Genomic DNA, 12,310 nt, shown 5'->3' on the forward strand with positions numbered 1-12,310 from the left:
AAAATAGATATGAGATAACTCTGCAGTGAGAGGAGGAGGAGGCACTATCTGCATGCAGGTGACCAGGACAGGCCTCATACAGAAGGTGGCATTTGAGGGAGTCTTCAAGGAAGACTGGGATTGAAAGCAGCAAAGGAGAGGAGAGAGAACATTTCAAGCATAAGGGACAGACAGTCTTTGCAAAGGCAAGGAGATGGATGGAGAGATGTTTATGAGCAGCAAAAAGGAGGCTGGACCAAAGAGTGCAAGTAGAGGAATAATCTGTAACAGGGCTGGACACGGGAACAGTGTGCAAAGAGCTTTAAATGCCAAATAGAGGAGCCTATATTCGATCCTAGAGGTAATACAGAACCATCGAAGTTTGCTGAGTAGGGACAAAGGCGTGACATAGTCAGACCTATACTTCGGGAAAATTACTTTTGCAGTGGTATGGAGGCTGGATTGGAGAGGAAGAGGCTTGAGGTGTGGAGAACAATTAGAAGGTTATTACAGCAGTCCAGGTTAAAGGTAATGAGGGCCTGAGTTAGGGTTGCGGCTTTGTGCATAGAGAGCAGATGATATATGCCAGAGATGCTGTGGAGGGAGAAATGAGGTTTGGCAACTGATGGGATTTATGAGGTGAGGATGAGGAGGTGGTGATGGACACCAAGATTGTAAATCTGAGCGATTAGGAGGATGGTGCTGTCCTCAACAGAAATAAAGAAGTTCAATAAGGAAGTTGTTGGCGAGTGAATGGAGCTCAGGAGAGAGTCTAGGGCTAAATATATAGATCTGGGAGTCATCTACATTGAAATGATAATTGATCTCGTGGGAACTGAGGAGGTTGTTGAGTAAGGTTATAAAAAGAGAAAAGAGCAACAGGCCCAGGACAGAGCCCCATTTTCTGTTGGGGGGATATAACAATTAAATAGATAAGTAGATATGTGATCATTGGAAGAAGGGGGATTGAGCACTAACAATCACCAGTTACTGGTTTGGTTCTTGCCTTGTTGTTGTGAAGTCATTTCAGTTGTGTCTATCTCTTTGTGACCTCATTTAGGGTTTTCTTGGCAGAGATACTGCAGTAGTTTGCCATTTCCTTCTCCAGCTCATTTTACAGATGAGGAAACTGAGGCAAACAGGGTTAAGTGACTTATGCAAAGTCACACAGCTAGTAAATGTCTAATACTGGGTATTAACTCATAAAGATGAGTATTCTTGATTCCAAGTCCAATGCTCTATCCACTGGGCCACCTTGTTGCTTGCCTAGGTCATTGCAAATGCCTACTATACAGTCTTCTTGTCTCAAGACTCTCTCCATGTCAGTCCATTCTTCTTACTGCAGCTAAAGTGATTTTCCTTAACTGCAGATTTGACCATGTCACTTCCTTACTTAATGAACTCCAGTGACTTCTTATTGCTTCCAGGATAAACTATAAACTCCTCAGTTTAGCTTTTACAGCCCTTCACAGTGGAACCATAATTTACTTTATGTAGTTGTTGGGTTACTCTGTTCTTCTGGGTTTACCTTTTGGGCTTTTATTAACCCATAGTATTTCTTCAGTGTGTTTGTTGTTTTATTCTGTTAATGACATTTTCAGTCTAAGTTATCAGTATGGAATTCTGTCCTTGGGCCGATCCCTTTGAGGCCTCTTGGATGAGTTGGCTAGATCTTACTTGGTTCTATCCCCTCTGCAACCTGCTATTGATCCAGAGTGACTAGAATTTGGTCCCACCTTTTTGTTGTAATCCTTGATTTCTCTTTCAGTCTCCTGGTGGCCTACAGATAATTCTGCCTTTAGCCATACTGTCCTATACCACCTCTGATCAGGAGATGCTTCTGTCCCCTACTGTGGCCCTGGCAGGCCCCACTGGGATACTGGGTCTCAAGCCTCCTGCATAGCCAGCTCCCTGGCATGGGTGCCCATTTGCTGAGTTGCCCTGTCTCATACTCTGGCTCCTGGCATTCCAAGGAATACATAGCTATGCCTTTTCCCCATACATAATTACCTAAGGGGGTTAGTTCTTTCCTAGCTACTGTTTTGACAATCCATGGTTGGGACCTGGCTTAAGATCCCTGATTACTGGAGCTTTTGAAGGCTTATGGGCCTGGCTTCGAATGCTGGCAGGCTGTTTTCAGCATTGTTTGTGGGACATGCTGGTTTCCCTAGCAACGGTCCTCTCTCTATCTCTATCTGTATCAAGCCCATTTACCTGGTTTTGCTCTGGCTCCTGGCTCAGGCTGAAAAGCAGTATAAGGACAAAATTACTAACTAAGCCATCATATAAGAAGCACCATGACATATTAGACAGAGCAGGCCTGGTAGCCAAGAAGATCCCACTTCTGACGCATATTGGCTATATGACTCATGGCAACCCAAGTAATCTCTGAGTGATTTAGGTGGCTTTCAAAGAGCAAAATTTATAGCCCTGACTAGGCCTTCTCCATTGAAGATCAAAGAGGTGCTCAGGATTTGGCCCTCTATCCCTTCAGCAGGTAGATAGTATAGAAATGGTATTTAAAAAAAAATTTTTTTTAGAAGTTCAATCAGTTCCTTTTCCTTTTCTACTGCTTGCTAAGACTCCCAGAGCCTCTCTAGGTCATGCTGATGACACCCTACCTCCACCCCCATGCCCATTGCTGGTTCAGCTCTTCTTTATCCTCTTTCAGCCTTTCCCTAAGCTGCTGGGAATCATTGTCCTGCTCTTGGATCCTGGCTTCAGTGTATCCTACTTGGGATCCCAGTGTTGCTGTTCCTACATGAGCCGGTTCTGAAGTTTCTGTACATTGCCTAGTTTTTCTCTCTGTTTGTCAAAGTTATGTTGTTTCTCCTGTTCCAACAGGAAGTTTCCTTGTGCTGATTGCAGCCTATATTGCTTTTCTCAGTCTGGCATCATGTTGTTGTTGTTGAGTTATTTGTTTGTGTCCAACTCTTCATGACTTCATAGATCATAGTGCCCATGGAGTTTTCTTGGCAAAGACACTGGAGTGGTTTGCCATTTCCTTCTCCAGTGGATTAAGGCAATCAGAGGTTAAATGACTTGCCCAGGTTACATAGCTAGGAAGCAACTGAGGCCGGATTTGAACTCAGATCTTCCTGAATCCAGGCTTACCACTCTATCCATGAGCTACCTAGCTGCCTCTAGGATCACGGCTCTTTGCTTTTCAGTGTAGCTGTTCTGTTGAGCAACCACATCTGAAGGCTGAGAAGCAACTGTTATAGCATCTGTATTTCTGTACAAATTCTGTACAAAATTGATGCCTGGCAAATTGTTGTTCCAGTATGCTTGGGTTACCTCAATTGTCTGTGATCCTTCTTTGGAATCTCCTGAAAGGGGGGCGGAGCCAAGATGGTGGAGGGAAAGCAGTGACTATCTTGAGATCTCTCCCAAAGCCCTCCAAATACCTAAAAAAATGGCTCTAAACAAATTCTAAAGCAGCAGAACCCACAAAAAGACAGAGTGAAACAAATTTCCAGCCCAAGATAGCCTGGATGGTTGATCAGAAAGGTATATCGCGCTGGGCTGGGAGAGGAGCGCAGTTTGGCGTGGGCGCGCAGGCCACAGCGACCCTGGAGCAGGCCTCAGAGGACTGAATCATGGGCAGCTGTGGCGGTTTCCAGACTTCTCAACCCATGAAAGCCAAAGACAACTTAGAAGGTCAGTGAGAAAAGTCTGTGACTGCAGTGAGAGGTAGAAGCTAGATCTTAGGTGCCCCCCGGGGCAACGGCTGCCTCCTGAGCTTTAGGCCCAGGCACTGTGGGGGAATCGAGTGGCTGATCAGAGGGGGGTTGCAGGGATCTCTTTGCCAGTGCTGAGGCAGGAATCTCTTGCTTTACCAGTGCTGGGATCTGGGTCACAGTTCTAAGGGGCTGTCCTGGGGCAAGGAGGAATGCTGGAGTGGTGAAGCTTGTTGTGGTGTTGGAGAGGAAACACCTCGCCCCTTATCATACCACCTTGGAAGAGCTGAAAATTTACAGGTCCCTGGAAGTACCTCTGAAAACAGCTGTAGAAACCCCTGAAGCTTGGGACAGTACACTCTTCACATTGGAAGCAGACTTTTACCTTAACAAAGAGTTTAAAACTCAAGTAATTGGCCAGGATCATGAGTAAGCAGTGCAAAAAGAGTCTGACTATATTATCTTACTTCGGTGACAAAGAAGATCAAAACATACAACCAGAAGAAGACAACAAAGCCAAAGTTCCTACATCCAAAGCCTCTAAGAAAAATATGAATCAGTCCCAGGCCTTGAAAGAGCTCAAAAGGAATTTTGAGAAGTAAGAGAAGTAGAGGAAAAACTGAGAGTGATGCAAGAAAATCATGAAAAACAAGTAACAGCTTGCTAAAAGAGACCCAAAAAAATACTGAAGAAAATAACACCTTAAAAAATAGCCTAACCCAAATGGCAAAAGAGGTCCAAAAGCCAATGACAAGAAGAATGCCCTAAAAAGCAAAATTGGCCAAATGGAAAAGGAAGTCCAAAAGATTACTGAAGAAAATATTTCCTTAAAAATTAGAATAGAGCAATTGGAAGCTAGTGACTTTATGAGAAATCAAGACACGGTAAAACAAATGCAAAAGAATGAAAAAATTAGAAAACAATGTGAAATATCTCATTGGAAAAACAACTGACCTGGAAAATAGACCCAGGAGAGAGAATTTAAAAATTATTGGACTATCTGAAAACCATGATCAAAAAAAGAGCCTAGACATCATCTTTCAAGAAATTATCCAGGAAAACTGTCCTGATATTTTAGAACCAGAGGGTAAAATAGAAATTGAAAGAATCCGCCGATCTCCTCCTGAAAGAGATCCCCAAAGGAAAACTCCTAGGAATATTGTAGCCAAATTCCAGAGTTCCCAGGTCAAGGAGAAAATATTACAAGCAGCCAGAAAGAAACAATTCAAATATTATGGAAACACAATCAAGATAACACAAGATTTAGCTGCTTCTACACTAAGGGACCACAGGGCATGGAATATAATATTCCAGAGAGCAAAGGAGATAGGATTACAACCAAGAATCACCTACCCAGCAAAACTGAGTATAATCCTGCAGGGGAAAAAATGGTCATTCAGTGAAATAGAGGACTTTCAAGTATTCTTGATGAAAAGACCAGAGTTGAATAGAAAATTTGATTTTCAAATACAAGACTCTAGTGGAACATGAAGAGGTAAACAGGAAAGAGAAAATCATAAGAGACTTATTAAGGTTGAACTGTTTACATTCCTGCATGGAAAGATGATATTTTTAACTCATGAGACCTTTGTCAGTATTAGGGTAGTTGGAGGGGAAAAAATTACATGTATGTATATATAGATACAGATAGATAGATAGAGGGCACAGGGTGAGTTGAAAATGAAGGGGTCATATCTGGAGAATAAAATTAAGGGATGAGAGAGGAATATACTAGGAGAAGGAGAAAGGGAGAGGTAGAATGGGGTAAATTATCCCACAAAAAAAAAAACCAGAAAAGAAATGGCTCTTACAGTGGAGGGGAAACAGGGGAAGGTGAGAGGGAATGAGTGAATCTTACTCTCATAGGATTTGACTTAAGGAGGGAATAACATACACACTCAATTGGGTGTGGAAATCTGTCTTACCCTACAGGAAGATAGGGGGGAGAGGGGGACAAGAGACTAGGGGAATGATAGAGAGGAGGGCAGATTGGGAAAGGGAGTAATCAGAAGGAAATACTTCTGAGGAGGGACAGGGTCAAAAGAAAGAATAGAATAAATGGGTGGGCGGGATAGGATTAAGGGAAATAGAGTTAGTTTTTCACAGCATGTCTACTATGGAAGTGTTTTGCATAACTGCACATGTATAAGCTACATTGAGTTGTTTGCCTTTTCAATGAGGATGAGTGGGGAGGGAGGAAGGGAGAAAATTTGGAACCCAAAGTTTTAAAAACACATGTTTAAAAAAAATGTTTTTACATGCAACTGGGAAATAAGAAACACAAGAAATGGGGTACAGAAATCCATCCTGCCCTATAGGAAAATTGAAGGGGAAGGGGATAAGAGAAGGGGGGGAGAGATAGAAGGGAAGGCAGACCAGGGGAAGGGGTATTTAGAATGCATGCCATCTTGGGGTGGGGGGAGGGGTGAGATGGGGTGAAAATTTGGAACTCAAAATCTTGTGGAAGTAAATGTTGAAAACAAAAACAATAAATAAAAATTACCATTAAAAAAGAAAAAAAAGAAAGCCTATAGGGTCAGCTAGATGACACAGTGGATAGAGCAGCAGCCCTGGATTCAGGAGGACCTGAGTTCAAATCCGGTCTCAGACACATAACACTTACTAGTTGTGTGACTCTAGGCAAGTCACTTAACCTCATTGCCTCGTGAAAAAAAAAAATAATAGAATCTCCTGAAAGGTCACCAGGCTCTGAATCTGAGCTGGTAAAAGGACTTCTCTGTTCTTCGAACCAGACATCACTATTGCAGACCTTTCCCTTAAAACTAACATCTTAAAAAAGAGAAAAAAGAGTCTTTTATTTGGGTTTGTATTAATGTCATAGCCTCCAAAGGTCTCTGCTCTCCACATAATAAGACATCATCTTCACCACCATCTTCACCTTCTTAGCTGACATTGCCCAGCTGTTTACATATGGGATTCTGGTTACTCACAGTTTCAGACACTGCTGCCTTCAGAATCATCTCACCTTGCAGGTTCTCTGAGGGTTTCCCCAGAGACTCAGAGGAGTATCTTCAAAGCTGTTTATCTCAGACATTTCTAAATAAATCTTGTTTTTCATTGAGGCTTTGAGCAATTAGCTCATCCTTCTTGTTTAAAAGCTCATGGAATTCTTCTAATTTTATAGCTTGGGTCCTAGCTTGGGACTACATAGTAGGCATTTTTTCCTTCTTCTTTGGCCCCACTGACTGGCTCTTCATTCCCATCAGGATAACTTTTCACAGCTCTAGGGACGAGTCATCCACATCTCTGTTAGAATGGATACACACACATACATATACACATATACACACATAGAAATACATTTCAAATATATACATCCATACATTTCTGGTCCTTTCAGAGAGGCACTAATCAGAAACACTGCTTTTTCATCATTTGCTACATCTCTTACAATTGATTTTTGTAATGAAATAATGGGAAGCTTTGAGACCACAAATGCAAAGACATATTTTTGATCTTTTCCTTGCAGCAGCAAAAGTGCGTCAGTCAATGAGACATCAAGAACATCTTTCAGATGCCCTGACGAAGTTTCCCAGCACAGGGCTCTGTCAAGGTGCAGTTGCCTGTGCAGCATATCCTCCTTGGGAAGGTCAGCCCATTTTTGAGCTTGCCAGAGGACTTGAGGTTCATCTTGCTAACAATTGCTTTAAGATGCTGCCCCTTCTCACACTCATTCACTTTAGCATCACCTTGCATGATGATGTCTTTTATTAGGCCAAGAGACTGGGTCAGTTCTTGATAATCTTCAATAGCAGCTTCAACATTCTGAATAATGTGCCCCACCAGCACAGCGCACTTGGTTATGTGCTGAGTCATTAGAAAAATGAAGTCCTGAACACCAAGGTCTCACAATGGAGAGGTTGCTATTTTTCTTTTTCATGTTTTGGAATTTCTTGTTTTATTGGAATGAGAGCTTCATTTTGACCACAACAAAATATACCATATTTTTTTTTCTTTCATTCTTTCTCTATTTTCACCTGAAAATGATTGTGTCAAGAGGTCTCCAATTTTCTAGATCACATAATTCTTATCATTCCCATCTGCCAAGAATTCTTTCCATTTTTCCTTTAAGCAGTACAGAAATTGCCCATGCATTTCTAGGAAGTCATCTACATATAGGAAGATTTGGTTGATTTTTTTCTTCTTTCAGTGCTGCTGAATGTACACTCTTTTTGCAAAATTATTTTTGTTTATTTTGTTAAATATTTCCAAATTACATGTAAATTTTTTTTAAACATTGAATTATCTTCAGTGCTCAGACATGATGCAATGCAGTCTGCATTAACTTATAGATGACATGCCTTTTCTTTACTTCACTTTTTTGCTTCTTTGTATGTGGTAATTCTAGGGCATCGAGGTGGTACAGTGGATAGTTGAAGTGCTGGGCCTGGAGTCGGGAAGACCTGACTTCAAATCTGGCCTCAGACACTTGCTAGCTGTGTGACTCCGGGCAAGTCACTTAGCGTTGTTTGCCTCAGTTTGCTCATCTGTAAAATGAGCCGAAGGAAATGACAAACAACTCTTGTATATTTGCCAAGAAAACCCCAAATGGGGTCACAAAGAATGAGACACAGCTGAAATGACTTCAATAATTACAACATATGGCAATTCTCCACAAACACTTCAGGACTCAGCCTCTGGGCATTTGTTTTTATTTCATTTCTTAGTGAGACAGAGTAGGAATCTTCCAGGAAAATAGATTTAGTAGTGGATGATGCAAGTGAAAGAGATTCATCTGTCACTCCCTTGAATTTTATAAATCCAGAATGAAATTCATCCATCTCTCCTGCACCTGGTCCTACTCTATTGACAGTTTCAGCAGAGCTCATTGTTGACTGAAGATTTATCCTTGAAAAGATAATCATTCTGACATTTCTTGGCAGAACTGGAGTACCATTTGATCCCAAGAAAGTACTCCAAGACTCCAAGACTATTCTTTCAAAGAGGTTGCTTGATAAAGACTCTAGGCTGAACTTTGTGCTGAAATCTATTGAGATCCTGGAGGTTTGTGCTGGAAATCTTTTTTTTTTTTTAAGTTTCTTTCTTGAGGGGAACTTTCTAAGATTCCTTATGGAAGCTTACTATGGGATACTCTCAGAAAATGGAATTCTGTTCACAAGAATGACTGCTTTTGATGACTCAGAAGAAGGAAAGGTGTCTGGAGACAGAAATATATGATTATCCAGGGAATTCCATGACTAACTTACATAAAACAAAAGTGTTCAAAAGATGGAAGAAATGACAGGTAATTAAGATTGAGTAGAAAAGAATAAACTTGTACCTTAAGAATAATGCTGCAGTCCAGAATGAGCTGAAGCTTGAAATAAGTGGTTTTTTTTGTTTTGTTTTTGTTTTTGTTTTCTTCAGCCAAAAAAAAAGGTTTATTGAAGATTCGTCATATTAGCTAGACTATTAAGGAGTCTGAACATCTGTGGGTTATTGGCTAGATTATAAGAATCCCAGCATCTTAATGGAGACAAGATGGGCCTTATATACAGAAAAGGTGTGGGAGGGATCTAGGAGTGGCCAAGTAGTCTAGGAGGTAATAGAATTACAGGGAAATGGAGCCTGGATAGGACCAAGGGTGGGAAGTGACCTGGTGCCATAGGGAGGCAAGACAATGGAGGGGAGATTGGGTGTAGCCACAATGAAAGGGATTATAGTCTCAGGCTAACACCAGAGATTTGGCCATGTGGGAAAGTCCAGGGTTTTTCCTTTCTGAGGCCCAGATCCCAACCCCATCATTCCCCCCTCAAACAAATAGGAACCCAAATTCTTTTGGGGTAAGTTGACAAAGTTCATGTTGAAACTCTAGTTAGGACTTACGGCCAAGAAGATGATGTGAATGTTTACAATTAGGCTAATCAGTTTCCCTAAGAAACTTACCCCCAAAGGTGAAAAAAGGCATTAGATAAAGCAATGATCAATAAAGCCAAAGTCAAAAACCAGTAAGCTATTCCATTTAGTCAAGGAATGAATGAGAGGATTGTTGGAAAACTGTTAGTACTCTGGTTGGAGGCACTCCAGAAGCCTCAAAAGCAACAAGAACTTGGGATGAGAAAAGGCAATTTAATAGGCATGGAAAAACATGGAAAGACTTACATGAAATAATGAAGAGTGAAATAAGCAAAACCAAGAGAACATTGTATATAGTAACAGCAATATTGTTTTAAGAATGACTTTGAGTGAATAAGTTATTTTGACTATTATAAAGATCCAAATTAAATACAAAGGACATGTGAAGAAAGACACTATCTGCAACCAGAGAAAGAACTGACAAATAGAAGTATGTATAGAATGGTTGTATATATATACATATACACACATATATATATACATATATATATATACACATGTATATTTACACATATACCTATTTGTGTCTAATGGTAGCCATCTATCTAGGGCAGGGGTTGGGGAGGAAAGAAAAAAAGATTTACATTTTGTTGTATATTTGAAAGGAACAGTAAGTTTTGCATAGTGCATAGATTTGCACTTTCATGTTCAATCATCTTTTTTTGTTGTAGTATATTATGGAAATGCTTGTTTTATTCCATAAATTCAAAACAAACAATCAAACAAGAACTTGGATCTAGCCCATCAGAACCAAAGCAGGGGGCAAAGACAATTTCTAGGAGGCAAATGTCTAAGGAGAGAAAGAAGGATCATAGGAACCCAGGCATGCTTTACCAGGGATGCTTCAGGAGGCTTGAAATCAGTGGATTTCTGGTATGGCTACACTGGTGAATCAAAAAGATGAAGAATAAAAAGAGTTGCTCCACCCTCCAGTGGAGCCTAAAGTCACTGTGATATCCAATATTCTGTCAGAGTCTTTCAGGGTCACAAAGCCAAATTTGTCCAGTTGGACAAAGCCAACTCTTGATTGGCAACTGTGTAAGGAAAAGGTAATAGGGAAGGGGCCAATGCTTGTTCCTATACTGGGTTCCTAGGAGATGGAAACAGAAGCCAGGGGTTGAGGCAGAGAGCAAGGCCTCTTTAAGGTGACAGGTCAAGATCCAGTTCACTGTCTTAGGTCAGGACTGTGAAAGAGAACAGGGAGGGAAGCCAGGAATCAGCCAACTTATTCGGAACTGTTTTAGGGCAGCAGCTTCTAGACTGTACAGGGGGCAAGACCAGGTCCTTCTTTGGATGGGGTACATCCAAGAGTTCAAGAAGTGGGCAGAACTTGGCCCTGGCACAAAGTTCCAATCTAGAAACTGTGGCTGCAGATACTAGTAAAAAGAATAAAACTGCTAATACAATAAAAGGATACTATGGATTAAGAAGAACTCAAGAAGTTAACTGAGAGTAACCCCAAAATAAGTCTAAGAGAGCACTCGGGTTGGGGGGACGGGAGAATGACTTGGCTGCAAATTCTATTAGCGTGGGTGGAAGAAATGAAGTAAGAGATAAAAAATGAAGTCAGAGTGCTTGAGGAAAAAAATGAATGAGAATGAATCGTTTAGAACAGAAGGAAGAAAATATGACTCAAGTAGTTGACTCCCTGAAAATTAGAATGGAACAAAAAACTGGGTGATTTAGTCGAGCACAAACTTTTCATGAGTTAGCTCTGTGGTATGGGAGCCATAAAAACCAAATGATAGCTGATTAAGTGAAGTCTAACAACCAGATGTAGGGAGGGGATAGTTGCCCTGTCCTTTGCCCTGGTCAGACTATATCTAGACTATGGTGTTCAGTTCTGTACACTGAAAAAACCTCTCCCTCACCATTAGTACTCTTCCCCAACTGGAATGAATGGTTGTAAGAAACTGTGAGTTCCCATCACTGAAGGTCTTTAGGAAAAGGCTGAAAAAACATTTATGAGAGATAAGGTAATAGGGATCCCTGTTTAAGTGCGACCTCTGGTTCCTTCCAATGTTGAGACTCTGTGCTTCTATGACTTCCAGGTTAGCACAGTTATGCTTTTTATTTTTTCCCTAATAAAATAATAAACACACCAAAGCAGCAAGTCAAGATTTACAAAGACCTTGATAGCATCATAGGGTCACAGATTTAAAGCTAGAAAGGAACATAGAGGCTACTGAGTCTAATCCTATCGTGTTAAGGATGAGGAAAATTAAGGCACAGAGAGATGAAGGCATTTGCTCCAGGTTAAAGAGCTAATAAGTGTTTGAGGTGGAATCTGAACCCAGGTCTTCCTGTCTCCAAGTTCAATGCCCTATGACATTAGACAGATTACTCTTATAAGAGCTCAGAAAATCAACTTCCTATTTAAAAGCAAGATGGGGAGGTGTGGTTAGACAGCAATTCTTCTGAAAAAGACTTGGGGTATTTTGTGGACTGCAAGCTCAATATGAGTCAACAGTGTGAAAGAGTAACCAACAAAATGAATGCTGTCTTACAGTATATTAAGGGAATCAAAATGATTAAGGCTAAGGAGGCAATAATGCCTCAGGACTTGAGTCAGGAAGTTGTTTGTTGTCATTTTTGGTAGTGTCTGACTCTTCATGACCCCATTTGGAGTTTTCTTGGCAAAGATACTGGAGTGGTTTGCCATTTCCTTCTCCAGTTCATTTTACAGATGAGAAAACTGAGGCAAATGGGGCCAAGTGTCTCACCCAGAGTCACACAGCTAGTAAGTGTCTAAAGCCAGATTTGAACTTAGAAAG

General features: G+C 41.0%; 1 pseudogene; it reads right to left on the reverse strand.

The window, feature by feature from the left end:
* Positions 1-2,387: 2,387 nt before the first annotated feature.
* LOC114031242 lies at positions 2,388-8,545 on the reverse strand (annotated as a pseudogene).
* Between the last annotated feature and the right edge of the window lie 3,765 nt (positions 8,546-12,310).

Source organism: Vombatus ursinus, unplaced genomic scaffold (genome assembly GCF_900497805.2).
Source record: "Vombatus ursinus unplaced genomic scaffold, bare-nosed wombat genome assembly UNPS02015106.1, whole genome shotgun sequence".
Lineage (NCBI taxonomy): Eukaryota > Metazoa > Chordata > Mammalia > Diprotodontia > Vombatidae > Vombatus > Vombatus ursinus.